The sequence below is a fragment of the Pipistrellus hanaki genome (genome assembly GCF_964339955.1).
Source record: "Pipistrellus hanaki genome assembly, chromosome: 1".
In the NCBI taxonomy this organism is placed as follows: domain Eukaryota; kingdom Metazoa; phylum Chordata; class Mammalia; order Chiroptera; family Vespertilionidae; genus Pipistrellus; species Pipistrellus hanaki.
Window position 1 is genome coordinate 29,454,395 of NC_140503.1, and position 19,178 is coordinate 29,473,572.

Sequence of the window (19,178 nt, forward strand, 5' to 3'; positions counted from 1 at the left end):
TAACCATAGAAATGTGGAACAGTAGTTGTTGTTTATTTTTTGTTTTTTCAGAAAAAGCACTTCTCTATTTCTTTGCAGTTATTCAACACTATGTTGGAGTTTTGCAAACTCAGGAAATAACATTAACCACTTCCTTTCACTCTCCTTAATAGAGAAGTCCTAAAACTAATCAGCAGTAAGTTGTAAATTAAAAAATAAAATCAACTTTATTGATGTCTTTTATGTACAACAAACTGGGGATAAGTGAGTTAACTTGTAAATTTTAATATTATCTATACTTTAAAGTGTATTGATTTTAGCTAAATCAGTTAATAAAAATTAACCAGAATACTCTGAGATTATTTTATTAACTTTTTAAAATTATTTATTTATTTATTTATTTATTTATAATATATTTTATTGATTTTTTACAGAGAGGAAGAGAGAGGGACAGAGATTTAGAAACATCGATGAGAAAGAATCATCGATCATCAGCCTCTTGCACACCCCCTACTGGGAATGTGCCTGTAACCAAGGTACATGCCCTTGACCGGAATCGAACCTGGGACCCTTCAGTCCGCAGGCCGACGCTCTATCCATTGAGCCAAACTGGTTAGGGCTACATTTCATTTTTTATTTAAAAATGTATATGAGTCCTGGTCAGTGTGGCTCACTGGTTGGAGCATCAGCCCAAGAAACAAAGGGTCTCGGGTTCAGTTACCGGTCAAGGGCAAGTCCTGGGTTACAGGTTCTATCCCAAGCCCTGTCAGGGCTCCTGAGGGTGGCAGTCAATCAATTGCCTCTTTACTCTCTCACATAAATGTTTCTCTCTTCCTCTCTCCCTTCCACTTTCTCTAAAAATCAATGAAAAGAAATAAACTCGGCAAAGAATTAACAAAAGTGTATAAAAGATCTACCTAATTTTAATGCCTGAATATTATTATATTCTTGTAGTATCATTTAACTAGATTTCTATTTTATGACTAAGATACATTGCTAGGTTTTAAAAAATTACAATGATATAGTGACCATCCTTGTATATGTATTTGTATGCAGTTATGTGAAGTAGATGATTCAAAGCTTTGTGGTCTTGCCTTGGCCAGGTGGCTCATAGAGGAGGTAGCTGATCAATCTCTCTCTTAAAAAAAAAAAAAAAAAAAAAAAATCAAATAAGCCCTAGCTGATTTTGCTCAGTGGTTATAGCATTGGCCTACGGACTGAAGGGTCCTGGGTTCGATTCCAGCCAAAGGCACATGCCCAGGTTGCAGGCTAGATCCCCAGTGTGGGCATGCAGGAGGCAGCTGATCAATTCTCTCTCATCATTGATGTTTCCATCTCCCTCCCTTCCTCTCACTTCCTCTCTGACATTTAAAAAGAAAAATCCTATATAATAAAACTCTAATACGCTGTCTGGTCATCCAGTTAGCCATTCAACCAATCAAAGTGTAATCCTACCTAATAAAAGAGTAATATGCAAATTAACCATCTCTCTGCTACACCCACAAGCCATGTCCACCAGCCAATCAGAGTGAGTATGCAAATAAACCCAACCAAGATGGCTACAGCCATAGAGAGCAGGAGGGAGGCTTGGGTTTCCCAGGCAACAGAGGAAGCCAAGCTTTCAGCCTGCCCTCGCAAGCCTAAGCCTCCACTCAAAGCTGCAAAGTTTAAATTATAGAAGGTAAACAAATCCAGCCGGGACCGGTTTGGCTCAATGGATAGAGCGTCGGCTTGGGGACTGAAGGGTCCCGGGTTCAATTCCGGTCAAGGGCATGTACCTTGGTTGCAGGCAGATCCCCAGTGGGGGGTGTGCAAGAGGCAGCTGATTGATGACTCTCTCTCATCGATGTTTCTAGCACTCTATTTCTCTCCCTTCCTCTCTGTACAAAATCAATAAAATATATTAAAAGAAGAAAGAAAGAAAGAAAGAAAGAAAGAAAGAAAGAAAGAAAGAAAGAAAGATAGAACCAGAAGAAACAAAAAAAAAAAAAAAAAAAAAAAAGAAGGTAAACAAATCCAAACAGAAATGGCTGCCGACCATGGAGCAAGCAGGAGGCTTGGCTCTGCTCCAGGCTACAAAGTTTCAATTGAAGGTAAATAAATTCCAGATACCAGGGCCTCTGCTTGGGTCACCAGAAGGCATGGCTAGCCTGAAAACCACTACAGGCCCCTCACTCAGGCTGCCCCATACCCCAAAGGACACCCTTCAGGGCAAACCAACTGGCCCCCACCCATGCATTAGGCCTCTATCCTATCTAATAAAAGAGTAATATGCAGATTGACCATCACTTCAACACACAAGATGGCTGCCCCCATGTGGATACAAGATGGTTGCCATAAGATGGCCAGCAGGGGAGGGCAGTTGGAATGAACCAGGCTTGCAAGGGAGGGCAGTTGTGGGTGATTAGGCAAGCAGGAGAGGGCAGTTGGGAGGCACCAGGCCTGCAAGGGAGGGCAGTTGAGAGGGACCAGGCCTGCAAGGGAGAGCAGTTGGAGGCAATCAACCCTGCAGGGGAGGGCAGTTAGGGGTGACCAGGCCAGCAGAGGAGGGAAGTTTGGGACAACAGGCTGGCAGGGGAGCAGTTAGACATCAATCAGGCTGGCATGGGAATGGTTAGGGGGTGATCAGGCTGGCAGGCAAAAGCGATTAGGGGCAATCAAGAAGGCACACAGGCAAGCAGTTGGGAGCCAGCAGTCCTGGAGTTTGAGAGGGATGTCTGACTGCCTGTTTAGGCCCTACTGGGATTGGGCCTAAACAGTCGGAAATCCCTCGAGGGGTCCCAGATTGGAGAGGGTGCAGGCTGAGCTGAGGGACACCACCCAACCCGCTCCCATATGTGAATTTGGTGCACCGGGCCTCTAGTAAGCTAATGATATGATAAGGCAGCTCAACTCATTGCTATGATGTTCACTGACCACCAGGGGACAGTCAACTGGTAGGTTAGCTTGTTGCTGAGGTCTGGTCCATCTGGACTGAGCAAGACAGGCTAGACATGCTCTGAAGTCCTCCTGCATCCCTCTCTGGCCGAGTGTGCACCGTGGGGTCCCTTGGCCTTGCCTGTACCCTCTTGCAATCCAGCACCCATCAGAGGATGTCAGAGAGCCAGTTTTGGCCTTATACCACAGGCCAGGCTAAGGCCCCCACTTGTGCACAAATTTGTGCACTGGGCCTCTCTCTATATATATATTTTTAAATCAAATAAGCCCAGCCGGTGTTGCCATGAACCAGGAGGTTAAGGGTTCAATTCCTGGTCAGGGCACATGCCCTTTCCCCAACTCCAGGTTGTGGGGTCCACCCCCAGTTGGGGGCATGTAGGAGGCGGCCTATTAATGATTCTCTCTTATCACTGATATTTCTATTTATCTCTTCCTCTCCCTTCCTGAGATCAATAAAAATATATTTTTTTTAAAAAAATAGAGCAATTCTTCTTACCATTTATTTTTGTTGGTTTTGGAAAGCACATTTTTCACATTTTTCTGTTAACATGTAATGGGCTTAATATTGTTACTTAAAATACTTTAAAATTTTGTTTTAACTTCAAGTAGGTAAGAATAGACAGACCTAATGCACATAAACAAAAGCTCTTTGGGGTCCTCAATAATTTTTAAGAGTGAAAAGAGGTACTAAGACCCAAAAGTTTTAAAACCACAGTTCTAATGCTCTCTCCTTCATTTTCTCTCTCCCAGCATTATCATGTTTCTTCATGTACATGGATATATATATATATATATATATATATATATATATATATATATATACTGTATTATTTCCTCTAAAATAGAGGGGGCTCTCTGTATTTATCACAGTTTAATTCTAAATCTGCTCGTATTTTCCAATTTATCCTTGCTTGATTCTGCTGCTCTTTAGAAGTAGCCACTGACTCATCTCTTGTTTTCTTTTCACTGCTAAAACTTCTCAGATGCATGCTCTTCGCTTAGCTCCATCCCAAGTGTGGTGACTCACTGGGTGTGTAGAGTGTAGGAAGGAAATAGGCCAGGAATTCAGTCTTGCATCCTGCTAACTTATTAATCTTCCTCAAGTAATGGTATTTTCAGAGTATTCTTGTTCAAGAACTCACAGAGCCCTTGCTTATCACCTCAGAAATAAACATCTCTGCCTGTGTTCATTCTTACAATGTTATCCCACATGTACCAACCTTATCTCCCATTAACCCAGCACAGGCCCACCTATAAAAGGCTGACTGCCTCACATGCTCCTTCCCAGTGATACACTTTTTTAAAAAAATATATTTTATTGAGTTTTTTACAGAGAGGAAGAGAGAGGGATAGAAAGCTAGAAACATCGATGAGAGAGAATCATCAATCAGCTGCCTCTTGCACACCCCTACTGGTGATGTGCCCGCAACCAAGGTACATGCCCTTGACCGGAATTGAACCCGAGACCTTTCAGTCCGCAGGCTGTTGCTCTATCCACTGAGACAAACCAGTTTCGGCCCAATGATACACTTTTTGTACTGGCCACTCCTATGACCTGGCTAGATGTTATCCAGCCTTTAACCCCAGTTCAGGTCCCATAGTCACCGTTAAGGTTCCAGAGTCTCTTTCTTTCTTCCTTCCTCATCATAGCAAACATGTACTTGGTAGGTGTCAAGCTTTGGGCTAAACATTTGTGACAGAAAGTCAAAAGGTCAAATCGGCCCAGCTGGTGTCAGGAGGTTACGGTTCGATTCCTGATCAAAGCACATGCCCGGGTTGCAGGTTCGATTCCCAGTAGGGAGTGTAGGAGACAGCCAATCAATGATTCTCTGTCCTCATTAATGTTTCTATCCCTCTCCCATTCCTCTTTGAAATCAATAAAAAAAATTATATTTTAAAGAGATAGAATCAAACACACTCCCAGTCCAGCTCAGGAATGTTATCCAATGGGGAGAATGACATGACCCTAATGATATTATGTTCCAAGCATTTTAAATACTTTATGTCACATAATCCTCAAACAAACCCTATTATATCAGTAGTCCTAATGTCCATATCAGAAATGAAGCAACTGGATGTTAAGCAGATACGTAGCCTGCTCTGTCACATATCTAGCAAGTGCCAGTGTCCTCTTGACTCCAGAGCTGGAGTTGGTTTTTTTTTAATTGATTTTGGAGAGGAAGAGATAGAAACATCACTAATGAAAATCATTAATCAGCTGCCTCCTGCACACCCCACACAGGGATCAAGCCTGCAACCTGGGCATGTACCCTGACCAGGAATTAAACTGTGACCTCCTGGTTCATCGTTCAATGCTTAACCACTGAGCCATGTTGCTGGGCTCTATGGACATTTTTGTATTATTTCTTTGATAAATGCTTCTCCTCCATTTTCTCTCTCCTCATTCCAGACCTTGTATCAACTGAACCTTCTAAATTAATTCTTTTTATAAAATGTTTTTTTCTTTTATTTTCCATTTCTTTGCTTTTTATTCTACTTTCTGTGATTTTTTTTTGCATTTCCAAAGAGCTTTCTTAATATAGAATCTGTATATCAAGCTCTTCCTTGTTAACTAACATATGTTACACATGTAATTAGTATATATGTTAATGAGAAAGCTTGTTATATAAATACTAGAGGGCCATTGCAAGAAGATTCGTACAATAGGCTTTCCTTCCCCTGGCTGCTGGTACCAGTTTTCCTCAGGTACCTGGGACCCAGGCCTTCGCTCTGGCCACTGCCTTCTATCTTTGCTCTGGCCGGAGCCCTCAGTCTTTTCTGCTCTGGCTGGAGCACCACTCCTGTACCACTCCTCTACCCTCTGACCTCCCCCTCATAGCAGGTGTCCTGCCCCGCCCAGCTACAAAGCGCCTGCCTATGCAAATTAACCCGTCAATCTTGTTGGGTTAATTTGAATACCTACTTCTGATTTGTCTGGTGTCACGGAGGTATGGTCAATTTGCATATTTCTCTCTTATTAGTATATATGTTAAATATAATACACACAAATACCTGTTCTGTGTGCAAATTCTTCTCTCCACGAGTATAATAAAAATTAGTTTGCCCTACTTCAACCCTATTTTCTCTAGGTCCTACTTGCTTTATGTTGGAGGTTTTCTCCAATGTCTGGTACTTGGCTGTCTGTTCATTTTCAAAGCTGAGAGTGTGTGGGATAGGAGTCTATAGCCAGACTTTTGGTCCCATGTCTAAAGCTATCTAGCTGCCTCTGGTGCCTATAAGTACTGAGCCTCTGAGCTGTCTTCAGAACTCATTAACTTGTTTTCATTAACATTTCTGACTTTTGTTCCTTAAATTTTTACTTCCTCCATCCTGCTAAATCAATTAACACTATTCCATTCAATTTTCATCTTCTTATAAATCTATTAAAATCTCATTTTTTCTTTCTTATTTGCTTGGTTCTTCTGGGTTAACTTTTCCCATTTCTTTATAATTTTAGAAAATGGGAAGAAGCAGAGAGAAACCATGTGTTACTCTACCTTTTTTAAAAAAAAATCAAAATTCCACCAAAGTTCTAAGTAGGAGAGTTGAGGAGTTCTTATCTTTTTAAAGATAAAATATTGGTGACTTTATAGAGAAGAGGCTGGAGAAAGGAGAAAATGGAGGCAAACAAAGTACGAATCTTCTTGCAACGGGCTCTAGTATTTATATATCAAGCTTTCTCATTAACATATATACTAATTACATGTGTAACATATATTAGTTAACAAGGAAGAGCTTGATATACAGATTCTATATTAAGAAAGCTCTTTGGAAATGCAAAAAAAAAAATCACAGAAAGTATGCTGGTTTAAAGCTATTGTAAACTCCAAGTAAATAATGAGTGGCTGAGTTAGGTGTTTGTAGAGGGGAAAACAAGGGTGCATTAAAATGTGTTTATCAACACGGGACTTAATGAAGAGGGTCAAATTATGTCAAGGCTTTCAGTGTGGTTGACTGCAATAGTGAAGCCACTCAGGAGCACAGAAGGTGGAGACAATTTTTTTGTGGAGATCTGGAAGCATTTACATTCAGAAGGAGCAAAGGGACTGGAAGAAGACTGGGATAAAAGAGAACGAAAGGACAGTGGTATTCGGTTTCAAAATGGGGAAGGGGGAGCGGGGGCAGAGTCAATGTTTTCCAATGCAGGTAGGTCCTGTCAGACAAAAATAGAGAAAGCCTTTGCATTTGGCAATTAAAAGTTGATTTGTGACCTTTGAGGAAAAGGTTTCATGGAAGCCTAGAGACTAAAGCTATGTTCTAGCATATTGAAGAATGAAGGCAATGATGAAAAAGAGGCTGAATGTAAGGTATTACAGAAAATGGAATAAATCAATGTGTAGTCAGGGTCACAGGAACGTTCTTTTTAGAGTAGAAGCGACGTATATTTGTAGGAAGAAGGAAAAGATAGCACTGAGGACGAAATTAAAAATAAAGTGAGGATGCAATTGATGATTCAGTATCTCAGAGGACATATGATCAAGTTCATAGTCAGAGACTGACGTCAGAAAGAAGGGCACTCCTGAGATTTTTAGGATCTCCTTCTCATAAACTCTACTCCCCTTAAAATATACACACAAACACTCACCCAGAAGGTTTTTTTTTGTCTTGTATTAGGATATTTCTCTCTCTTTCTCTCTCTCTCTCTCTCTCTCTCTCTCTCTCTCTCTCTCTCTCTCTCTCTCTCTCTCTCTCTCTCACACACACACACACACACACACACACCAGTTCAATTTATGGAAAACAATAACTCATTGTAACATATGTCCTAAGATATTAGTTATTCAGTCCACAACAACACAATGGATGCCTTATCAAAAGAGTCTAAAGTTGGCTTTGTCATTTCTATTTCTTGTCCTCTTGTCCCCACCAAAGTCTCTCCGTCATTGTGGAGTAAACAGATGATCTCTGGTCATCCAAGAGATAAGTGTTGTATAAAATATCTATATGCATGTGTGCACACATACATACACAGGCACACACATACAAACACATACTTCTCAGAAAGAATATAAAGTTATTCTATCATTCTCCACTCTCTTAGCCAGCTTTATTTTTCTTCATAGCACTAGAACCAATTTTCAGTCTATGAATTTTAGCATGGCTACATCAATTGCTATAATATTGAAATACCCTACTTCTATGCTGGTAAGTAACTGCTGTCCCAGATCCTGAGTCCATTCCCTGCTCTTGTTACCCCAGCATCTCTAAGACCTTACCATGATTCAATAACTAAAGGCATAACACCAGTCTCAACAAAGCTAAGACTGGCCTATTTTTTTAATTTTTATTTATTTATTTTTTTAATATGTTTTATTGATTTTTGTACAGAGAGGAAGGGAGAGAGATAGAGAGCCAGAAACATCAATGAGAGAGAGAGTCATCGATCAGCTGCCTCTTGTACACCCCCCACTGGGGATATGCCCGCAACTAAGGCACATGCCCTTGACCGGAATCGAACCTGGGGCCTCTCAGTCCCCAAGCCGACGCTGTATCCATTGAGCCAAACCGGTCCAGGCTGGCCTATTTTTTTTAAATTTATTAATGAGAAAGAGATTTATTATTCCACTTATTCATGCATTCATTGGCTGATTCTCGTATGTCCCTTGACAATGACAGGGAATCAAACTGTGACCTCCTAGATTATGGGATGACGCTCAATAAACTGAGCCACACCAGCCAGGCCTACTGTCAAATATTTTTAATATTCCACCCTCTATAATACTTATTAGCTAAAATTACTTTATATACTTAAAAAAATTTTAATTATATATCTTTAAAGCATCACTCTTTTTTTTTAAATATGTACATATTTTGTTGATTTCAGAGATAAAAGGAGAGGGAGAGATAGAAACACCAATGATGAAAGTCATTGATTGGCTATCTCCCACATGCCCCACACTGGGGATCAAGCCCACAACCCCAGCCCTAACCAGGAATCAAACCATGAACTCCTGATTCATAGGTTGATGCTCAACCACTGAGCCATGCAAGCACGGCTCTTTACATTCTTTTTAATATAAAATACCAATATTGTTTGTCTGCTAAGTAGAAAGTAAGCTGCATGAGGGCAGGGACTTTGTTTTAACATTATATCTCTGTTATGCTTTTCCCCACTGAGTGCTCAGGATGAATTCCTTACCATATCTGGAGGAAAAGAATTTTCTGAGGCTCGCAAGGGAGGATGAGTGGTTTCTATTTGTGTGGAATTGCATCTCTGCATCTCTAAAGTCCTGTTCCCCTTCATCCAGTCCCAGAAGATGTACAGCTGGGGATTCAGTAGAGCTAGAGGCAAAGCCAATGTCCAGAATTTCTGCTCCATGGTGGAGCTGGGCCTGGTGTGGCATCAGGCTGGCCGCAGTCCATTAGTCCAGTGTGTGTGGGCACGTGCAGGAGCCCGAGAACTCCACAAGCCAGGAGTAAAGAGCATGAGCACAAACTGAGGAGAGAGCGAACATTTTTTACAACAAGGGTGGGAAACCTTTTCTCTGCCAAGGCCGTTTGGATATTTATAACATCGTTCACGGGCCATACAAAGTTACCAACTTAAAAATTAAGTTTGCCTAGCCAGTGTGGTTCAGTGGTTGATCTGTGATTCTCTCTTACCATTCATGTTTCTCTCTCTTTCTCCCTCTCCCTTCCTCTCTGAAATCAATATATATATAATCAATATATATTATATATATGTGTGTGTGTATATATATATATATATTATTCATTTATTCATTTATTCATTCATTCATTCATTCATTTATTTATTTATTTATTTTTAAGTTAGCCTGCTATTCAATTAACTCAACTTACTCCTAATGCCTTGGCATGCCAGACCAAATAATTTCGTGAGCCTTATATGGCCTGGAAGTTCCCCATCCCTAGTTTAGGGGTTTAAGTATCTCAAATCTCCCCATGCTTGCAGTGGTCATGGACCCTGTGGTCAATTACCTATCCCCAGAAAGGACTGACAGTCAAATATTTTCCCTATCTCACCCAGACTTTCCTGGGCATGTGTCTAAACTGCAGCTTTCTGGCAAAGCGACAAATGGCATGCCTGTAATATCTGGCCTTCCCTTTGCTCCTTTCCAGTTACTCATAACTATGTTAAATTACAACGGTATCAGAGGAACAACTGTAATAATCTGAACAATAAAGATTTATTAAATTTAAAAAAATTACAACGGTATCATCTCCAGGACCTAAAATATACCAGACACAAAATGGATGATCAGAAATCATTTAATACTACCAACAATAAAATATATATCTAAAAATGGAAAAAAACATTTGCTGAATGAATGAACCAATTTTTTAAGGAAAAATATTTTCTAAATAAAACACATTTTAAATGTAAGTATATGTAGTATTTTGTTACTTTTTTCAGAGTGGTTTCTGTATCTCATTTTTTTATCCTCCAGTTTCCTATTCATGCCTCCTTGTGCATTAAGAAATAACCAAAACAACCAACATGCATTGGTGGGAATGTTATTCTTCACTGCCATGTGCTACCAAAGAGGGAAAAAATAAAGCTAGTTTACCTTAAGAATGTGCCTAATGCTCTAGCCAGGTAGCTCAGTCGGTTGGAGCATCGTCCCCTTCCCTAAAAGGTTGCAGGTTCGATCCCCAGTTGGGATGGGTATGGGAGGCAACCGATGGATGTTTCTTTCTCATATCAATGTCTCTCTCTTTGTGTCTCTCCTCCTCCCTTCCATTCTCTCCAAAATCAATGGGAAAAATATCCTCGGGTGAGGATTAACAACAAAATAATAATAATGCCAGTCCTCTCATTCTTTTTAAATTTGGGACTGCATAATGATTTTTTTTTTTTTTACTAAAACACATGATGTTAATATGTAATAGGTTTATTATAAGTATTTTTAAATGAAATAATAAATGTTATCAGTTAATGTTTAATATGGTAAATATCAATATCTAAATCTATCCAAACTAAAAGTTTTTGGAATCTTCAATAATTTTTAAGAGTGTAAAGAGGTTCTGAGACCAAAATGTAAAAGAACCACTATTCTAAATAGTTCTCCAGCCGAAGCCGGTTTGGCTCAGTGGTAGAGCGTCGGTCTGCGGACTGAAAGGTTCCAGGTTCGATTCCGGTCAGGGGCATGTACATTGGTTGTGGGCACATCCCTGGTGGGGGGTGTGCAGGAGGCAGCTGGTCGATGTTTCTCTCTCATCGACCTTTCTAGCTCTCTCTCTCTCCCTTCCTCTCTGTAAAAAATCAATAAAATATATATATTTAAAAAAAAAAAAAAGAAAGAACCAAAACAGTAACCATTTCATGTTACAGAATCATCTACCTCTAAGCTATCATCTGTGTATTCAAAGGCCCAGTAAAACTGGAATCCCTCCTTCTCCTTATCTTAACCCAGTGGTTCTCAACCTTCCTAATGCTGTGACCCTGCTAGCGGTTCTCAGCCTGTGGGAACTGCGGCTGTAGAGCCTAAGACCATCGGAAAACACAGATATTTACATTATAATTCATTACAGTAGCAAAATTACAGTTATGAAGTAGCAACGAAAATAATTTTATGGTTGGGGGTCACCACAACATGAGGAACTGTATTAAAGGATCGCGGCCTTAGAAAGGTTGAGAACCACTGTCTGAGCACAAATAGGCAGTCAAAGCCACTATTTGGAGAAAAGGGATTTGTTTTTCTCCTACCTGGAGCATTCTCATAGAGGTGAGGGCAAAGGGTAAAATTTATCCTATTGATACTTGGTATTTATGATCTTGCTTTTTTTGAAAGAAAGTTTTCTTCTTTAAGTGTTCATGCTGTTCTTAGTTGTCAGGTAAATTTTTTCAAAAGTTATTTTTTAAATATAGAAGATTTATGGGAGAAATTGCATCCCACAAGGTTAAGAAATGATTATCAAAAGTAGCAAATTTTATAGTTCAAACCAAAAACTATCATGTATTGGTTTTCAATATTGGCATTTAAGGGTGAAAAATGCTAATTAATTAAATTAATGTATTCATGACTGAGACTTAAATCTACTTAGTGTTCATTTTATCTTCCAATTTTTCCCTTATTAGTCTAAGAGCAATCACCTGATTACAAAATTTATTCAAGATGTCAACTTTCAATGACTATTTTATCTCCTTCATTACCATAATGTACTTTTTAAAGTGAAAGAAAACATGGCTCTGTTGCAATGTGATATTATTGCTCAGATAATAAGATGCTGGCAATCAAGAGCAGATCCATCTTTTTTTTTTTTTTTTTTTCCCAAGAGAGGAAGGGAGAGGGAGAGTTAGAAACATCAATGATGAGAAAGAATCATTGATCAGCTGCCTCCTGCATGCCCCACACAGGATCGAGCCACAACCTCCCAGGCTATGCCCTGACTGGAAATTGAACCATGACCTCCTGGCTCAACCACTGAGCCATGCTGATCAGGCAAATAGATCCATCTTTATTGTGTATTCTAATATATTATTGTGTATTCTGCCAAGAAAATGTATAGGGTGGGGCAAAAGTAGGTTTACAATTGTTCATATGTAAAACAATACAAAAATTAATAAATACTAACACAAGAATAAACTCTGTTTCGTGTATTCACAACTGCAAACTACTTCACCCCCACCTTGTATTTACTATAATGCTTAGAAAATTAAATTTAACCTCCTATAACTATTTTTGTAGGATAAAAAATGAGGGAGTCAAACAATATGTAAGTCTAAAAAAAACAACAGATGAGTAGGGATATCATTGGTATTTGAGTCTGGTGCCAACAGTTCTAGAACTCCTACAAAAGAAAACAGAAGGCTTTCATATTTCTTTTACAGCTCAGATAAATTATTTTGTATTATACTGTCACATCAGTTGGAGATTACATGAAAAAAAAAAAGAGAAAAGAAAATCCCTAAGGATATTAGATTAGTCAAATAGTCTTTGTTTCACATAAGTTCACATAGATTCTCTTTTAATATTGGCCTCTACTCTACTTTGCCTAACTTTAATATACTTGACTTAAACTTCCTTGATTTCATTTCCTGGCTATTGTAAATTCATTATTTCCCCTCACCCCCTTTTTTTCCAAGGATCATTTTCAACAATTAAAATGCTCAGCAAACATCTTTTTATTTTTTAAATATATTTTATTGATTTTTTTTTTTTTTACAGAGAGGAAGGGAGAGAGATACAGAGTAGAGAGTTAGAAACATCGATGAGAGAGAGTCACCGATCAGCTGTCTCCTGCATGTCCCCTACTGGGGATGTGCCTGCAACCAAGGTACATGCCCTTGACCGGAATCGAATCCGGGACCTTTCAGTCCAAAGGCTGACACTCTATCCATTGAGCCAAACTGGTTTCGGCAGCAAACATCTTTTTTGTCACATGTTAGAAATAAGGTGAGCCCCTATATTCAGGGGTCTGGTAGAACACAAAACATACTCGGGAGCCAGGCAGCAAGGCAAATATCTTTACTTCTACGTAAAAGGGTGTGCACACATGGTCTGGAAGCACATGCACACTGAGCAGTCAGTCTGCTCGGCTTTATAATCCTTGTCACATGTGACCTGTCCCTCACTCTTGACTGGAGCTCTGGCGCACAGTCTTTTGCGATTGGCTAATTTAAAGGGAGGGGTGTGCCTTTGCTGTTTCAAGATGGCAGCCCGCAGGGTAGCTGTAAGCCATGCAGCCAACATGGTGGCTGCCAAGTTATGCAGTCCAAAATGGAGCTGTCTAAACTGCTTTTTGACAGAAAAGATTTATTTGTTTCTTCTCACACATCCTTTCTATAATCTCTCAGAGCAAGGTGCATTAGTTGATCAAAGGTTAGAACTTGAACTAATAATTCCTGAATGCCTACAATGTGGCAAGCCCTGTGCTAGGTATTTTATTTACAGTTAATTTTCAAAAAATCCCTGAAAGTAGATAGTCTCCTGATAAGCAATATGAGGATTATAGAGATTAAATAATTTGCTCAAAACCACACTCCTAATTTTGAGTAATAGTCCTTATTAAAAAGTCTGCCTATTATGATTATTTCTTTGGAGAAAAAGTCCTATCATTTAGAGATACACAGAATAGTATTTACAAATGAAATGGCATCTGTAATTTGCTTATAAATAATCAAATAAGAGATAGTGGGTGCAAGTATAGATATAAGGTTAGCAATCAGTTGAAGTTGGTTGATAGGGTCATACACATAAGAGTTCATGATACAGTTTTTTCTATATTTGTGTCTGAGGGAACTTTTCCATACTGAAAAGTTTTTAAAAGTATGTACAATCTGAGAGGTAGATAGAATCAGGATGAAATTGGTGCGAATATTGAGGAGGAAAAAAAATGGTGGAAATTTATAGTAGTATTTGCCTTAGCAATTCAATAACATATAGCTTGTCCATTTAGAGCCAATTTTTTAGCATATCCCCTAAATCAACTTCACATGTATGTACAAACAGACACTTTCACATCTTATTTTAAAAAAGAAGTGAATTTATTTTCACAGTAATTATCAAGATCTCAAGCTTCTCCTTTTGGTCCTAAACATACTTCTCTGTTTAAATAAAAGACCCAGAGACTAGTTTACCAAACACTCAGGCCTTTTTTCTCTTCTCTTAATTCCATTTAAAGTAGCTATGTTACTGTTTGCTCATTCTGTTTAAATTCAAAGTGGCAGGAGGAGAACACACAGCTTAAACTAGTCAAATTGCCAGCCACATTTGATCAGCTCTGTGAAGAGGTTTTCTGGAGATAGTTGGTGTGGTTTTGTTTTTTTAACATCACTATCAGTTTCAGTACTATAATAGTTCTGCCTATTCCCTAACTTTCATGTGCTAAACTAAAAGGGGTAATAATAAAGTCCATCTTAAAATGGAAGGAGTTAAAATATCACCACTACATTGAAAACACACACACACACACACACACACACACACACACACACACACACCACAATTTGGCATAGTGACTGGTATAAACCAGCAGGCACCTGTCACAGGATGTCTGCATCTCCCCACACTTTTGGCTTCAAGGGCAGTCCTGTTGACATTTTCAAAAGCTCCAAAGCTGATAACGTGCCAGAAAGTACTCCTTACATAGAAGTATGCATGTCTAAGTGTGGGCCTTAGGTATTGGGAAACACTCAGGGGGTTCTGGGATTTAATAGTTGGGCAAAGGAGTATGGTGCTTAGGAATGGACCCCGAAGCTGTTAAGCCAAGGTCTCTAGGACTAGCCAGCCAAATGAAGCAGGGAGTTAAGAGGCAGGCTGGAAAATGGGATTTGTACATCCTGTATAATTTATTCTAACCCACTCCCACAAAATAAAGTTAACCATGTACCAAACATCTATAATAATAATAATAATAATAATTATTATTATTATTATTATTATTATAAAATAACCCCACTCCCACACATACAAGACTGTGTTCAATATTGTTCCCTGGAATGACTTCTTAGCCTGAAACCCCAATCTCATATAATCTGAGGTTCTTCATCTATGTGTTATTGTGAAAGTATTTTGTAGATATGATTAACATTCATAATCAATATAAAGGAGATTGTTTTACATAATCTGGGGGGGGGGGCGGCTGACTCAATTAATTGAAAGGCCTTGAGAGTAGAACTTGAGAGGTTTCCCAGAAGAAATTCTGCCCGTGGACTGAAACTTTACTCGTGCTTGGGAGTTAATAAATAGCCATGGTAGTGAGCGGCTTGGGACTGACCACTTGGAAGGCAGAGCTCTCCTAGCATAATTAAGCTTAACCTTATAGCCCTCCCTAGTTGCTTCTTAGGTAGCTAATGGGCTGTGGGAGGTGGAGCAAGTGCTACAAAAACAAGGTGAAACTCATAAGAACACTGTAAACATGTTGACCACTACCCTTGTTTTGCTTTGTGTGCTCTGACTATAAAATAAAGACTCAACCTGTCCAGCATTCAGGCTTGATCCCTGGTCAGCCCCCACAACTGTGTAAGTCAATTCCTTGCAAAAATTCCTTAATGTATATTGCCTCAGTTTCTCTTGTATACAAAAAAGGGGCCATTTACTAATCTTGACAAGCTCAGGGGAGGCCTTACAAACGCAGAGACCTACAGTAACGACCTAGGATGGTCTGAAATTAAAATTAAAATTTTAGTTAGAAATTAAAATTCTAACTAAAAATGAGTCATGGTGGGTAGTAAAGTCCTAGTATCTTCCATGATAGGTAAATCTTTACCATAACTAAACCAACTGTCTTTTGGTTTTTAAAAAAATATATTTTATTGATTTGGTTTTTAAAAAAATAAATTTTAGAGGAAGGGAGAGGGATAGAAAGAAACATCGATGAGAAACATTGATCAGCTGCCTCCTGCATACTCCCTACTGGGTATGTGCCTGCAACCAAGATACATCCCCTTGACCAGAATCGAACCTGGGACCCTTGAGTCTGCAGGCTGACACTCTATCCACTGAGCCAAGCCGGCTGGGGCCCAAATGTCTTTTGCATCTACAATAACATATCTTTGGAATGTCAGGGTAATTTCTTTTTTCTCAGACCCCTCGCTGTACCAGGACATAGACTACAAAACCCCTCATTGCTATTGTTATCCTGTTGTTAACGCCCCTGTAACCACAAATGTAAAAGAAGTCTCTGTTTGTTTTACTTTTTATCCAATCCCTGAGATTTCCCTGCTTTGCTTTCTCCTGCCTCCCTACCATCAGTGGATTTCATCTAACTCCCTTTTATCTTCCCCTTTGATTCTGATGTAGAAAATAACTGGCAAAATTGCCATTTTCTGGAGCTTTTCTCAATTTGTTGAGATTTTGCTTCCTGGCAATTGTCAGTTTGGCTCAAATAAACTTATAAAAATTCTCTACAGGTTTAAATGTTTCTTATATTGACACTCTAATAGAGCCCTAATACAGTGATTGAGCATGAGTATTTCAAGTAGTAGTATGTACAATTTGTATTTTAAAAATATATTTTATTGATTTTGTACAGAGAGGAAGGGAGAGAGATAGAGAGCTAGAAACATCGATGAGAGAGAGATCATCGACCAGCTGCCTCCTGCACACCCTCTACTGGGGATATGCCCGCAACCAAGGTACATGCCCTTGACCGGAATCGAACCCGGGACCTTTCAGTCCCCAAGCCGACGCTCTATCCATTGAGCCAAACCGGTCTCGGCTACAATTTGTATTTTAATAATAGCAAATGCAAATGGATTTTTATATATAGGAGTGAGTGTGTGTGTGTGTATGGGGGGTGGGGGGAGGACAGTATACATTTGCATTAGCTTTTTGAGTAGGCCCAACCTTGGGCTCCTATGACTGTCCTTGTAGTGTCTAGTTCCGGCAAGAATCCTGCTACGCCATTTTAACTAGAATTCTTCTCCCTCAATATCTGATTGGGTTCCTTATCCTACACTATCCCCCAGGCATATCTCTTATCCTAGCCTGCTTTCAGTAAGAATCCTTTGAGTAAAAAAAACACACACAAAAATTCTCCTTACTCTCTGGTGTTTCCTCTTAGTAATTTTCCATCCACAGACCCCCGCCACAACCAACTACTTGATTAGAAATCCCATCTTTCTTGTTGTAGTCAATGTTGAGTCCATTTTTTCTCCCATATTACAAAACCCCACCATAGTAGTCCCTGTTGAATAAAAAGTTTTACTGACTTTAACAAGTATATGTGTGTGTGTGTGTGTGTGTGTGTGTGTGTGTGTATATATACACACACACACACACACACACACACACACACACATATATATATATATATATATATATATATATATATACCAAAAGGTTTATACTGCTATATCACGTATACAGTTTTAAAAACACAGACATGAAAAATGTTGAGATTAAAAAGTAAATACAAAGAGAAGCTGTAATTCTCTTCCTGTATCTCTAGAGTCATCTTGCATTTATCTCACAGTATGTACAATTGCTAAATTTAGGGTACTTTAAAAAAATATATTTTTATTGCTAAAACTGGTTTGGCTCAGTGGTAGAGCGTCGGTCTGCGGACTGAAAGGTCCCGGGTTCGATTCCGGTCAAGGGCATGTACATTGGTTGTGGGCACATCCCCGGTAGGGGGTGTGCAGGAGGCAACTGGTCAGTGTTTCTCTCTCATTGACGTTTCTAGCTATCTATCTCTCTCCCTTCCTCTCTGTAAAAAATCAATAAAATATATATATATATTTTTAAAATATATATATATTTTAAATATATATATTTTAAATATATATTTTAAATATCTATCTATCTATCTATCTATCTATCTATCTATCTATATATATATATATATATTTCATAGAAGGGAGAGAGAGAGGGAGAAATATCAATGATGAATGAGAATCATTGGTTGGCTGCCTCCTGCATGCCCCACACTGGGGATTGGGCCTACAACCCAGGCATGTGCCCTTAACTGAAATCGAATCTAGGACCCTTCAGTCTGCAGGCCCACGCTCTATCCACTGAGCCAAACCGGCTAGGGTAAGGATACTTTTCAAATATTACAAAATATACACTAATCAAAATCAAAGACTGTTTGTCGTCACAGTAAAAATTTTACAAACCAGACATGTTACTATTCACCCCAGTATGGTAATTATGAACAACTAGCAGAGCACCAAGTTGAGTAGTCAAGGGTCTGAAACACTAATATTTCTTTCACAAACATGTACATGAAGTCCTTTCAGTTTAACTGAAGTGTCTTTTGGCTTTGATAGTGCTGGTGAATGAAAGAATAAACAAACATATCGCGCTGAAACAGGTTTGGCTCAGTGGATAGAGCATCCCGGGTTCGATTCCAGTCAAGGGCATGTACCTTGGTTGTGGGCATATCCCCAGTGGGGGTGGAGGGTGGGGAGATGCAGGAGGCGGCTGATAGATGTTTCTCTCCCATAGATGTTTGTGACTCTCTGTCCCTCTCCCTTTCTCTCTGCAAAAAATCAATAAAATATATATATATTTTAAAAACATATCGCAACACATCAGGACGTCAGAAGAGGTGTTCATAAGGATTCAGTAGGAACAACCACATTTCAAGATATAGGACTTGAGCGATTAGGACTACAAATCAGTTCCCTGCGGGGGAGGTGGAACGACCTTCAAGTTGGTAACTTTTTCAGCCAATGACACAACCACGCCAAAGAGAGAGTAAAAGGCTGGTTCCTTTGAGTCATATTTAGAAGTAATGCATGTTCTTGCTAAGTATGTCTCACTCGAAAGAGAAACTTCTGAGATTTTATAACAGCTCCCTACCCAACACTGGCCCGGTGGGAGTTCCAATATCTAACCTAGGAAGGAACTCAC

At 39.3% G+C, this 19,178-nt stretch overlaps 1 long non-coding RNA gene across 2 annotated transcripts in view; it reads right to left on the bottom strand.

Moving 5' to 3' along the window:
* LOC311613452 overlaps window positions 1-19,178 on the bottom strand; it is a 165,576-nt gene that overhangs the window by 66,292 nt on the left and 80,106 nt on the right. The gene's annotated exons all lie outside the window — the stretch shown is intronic.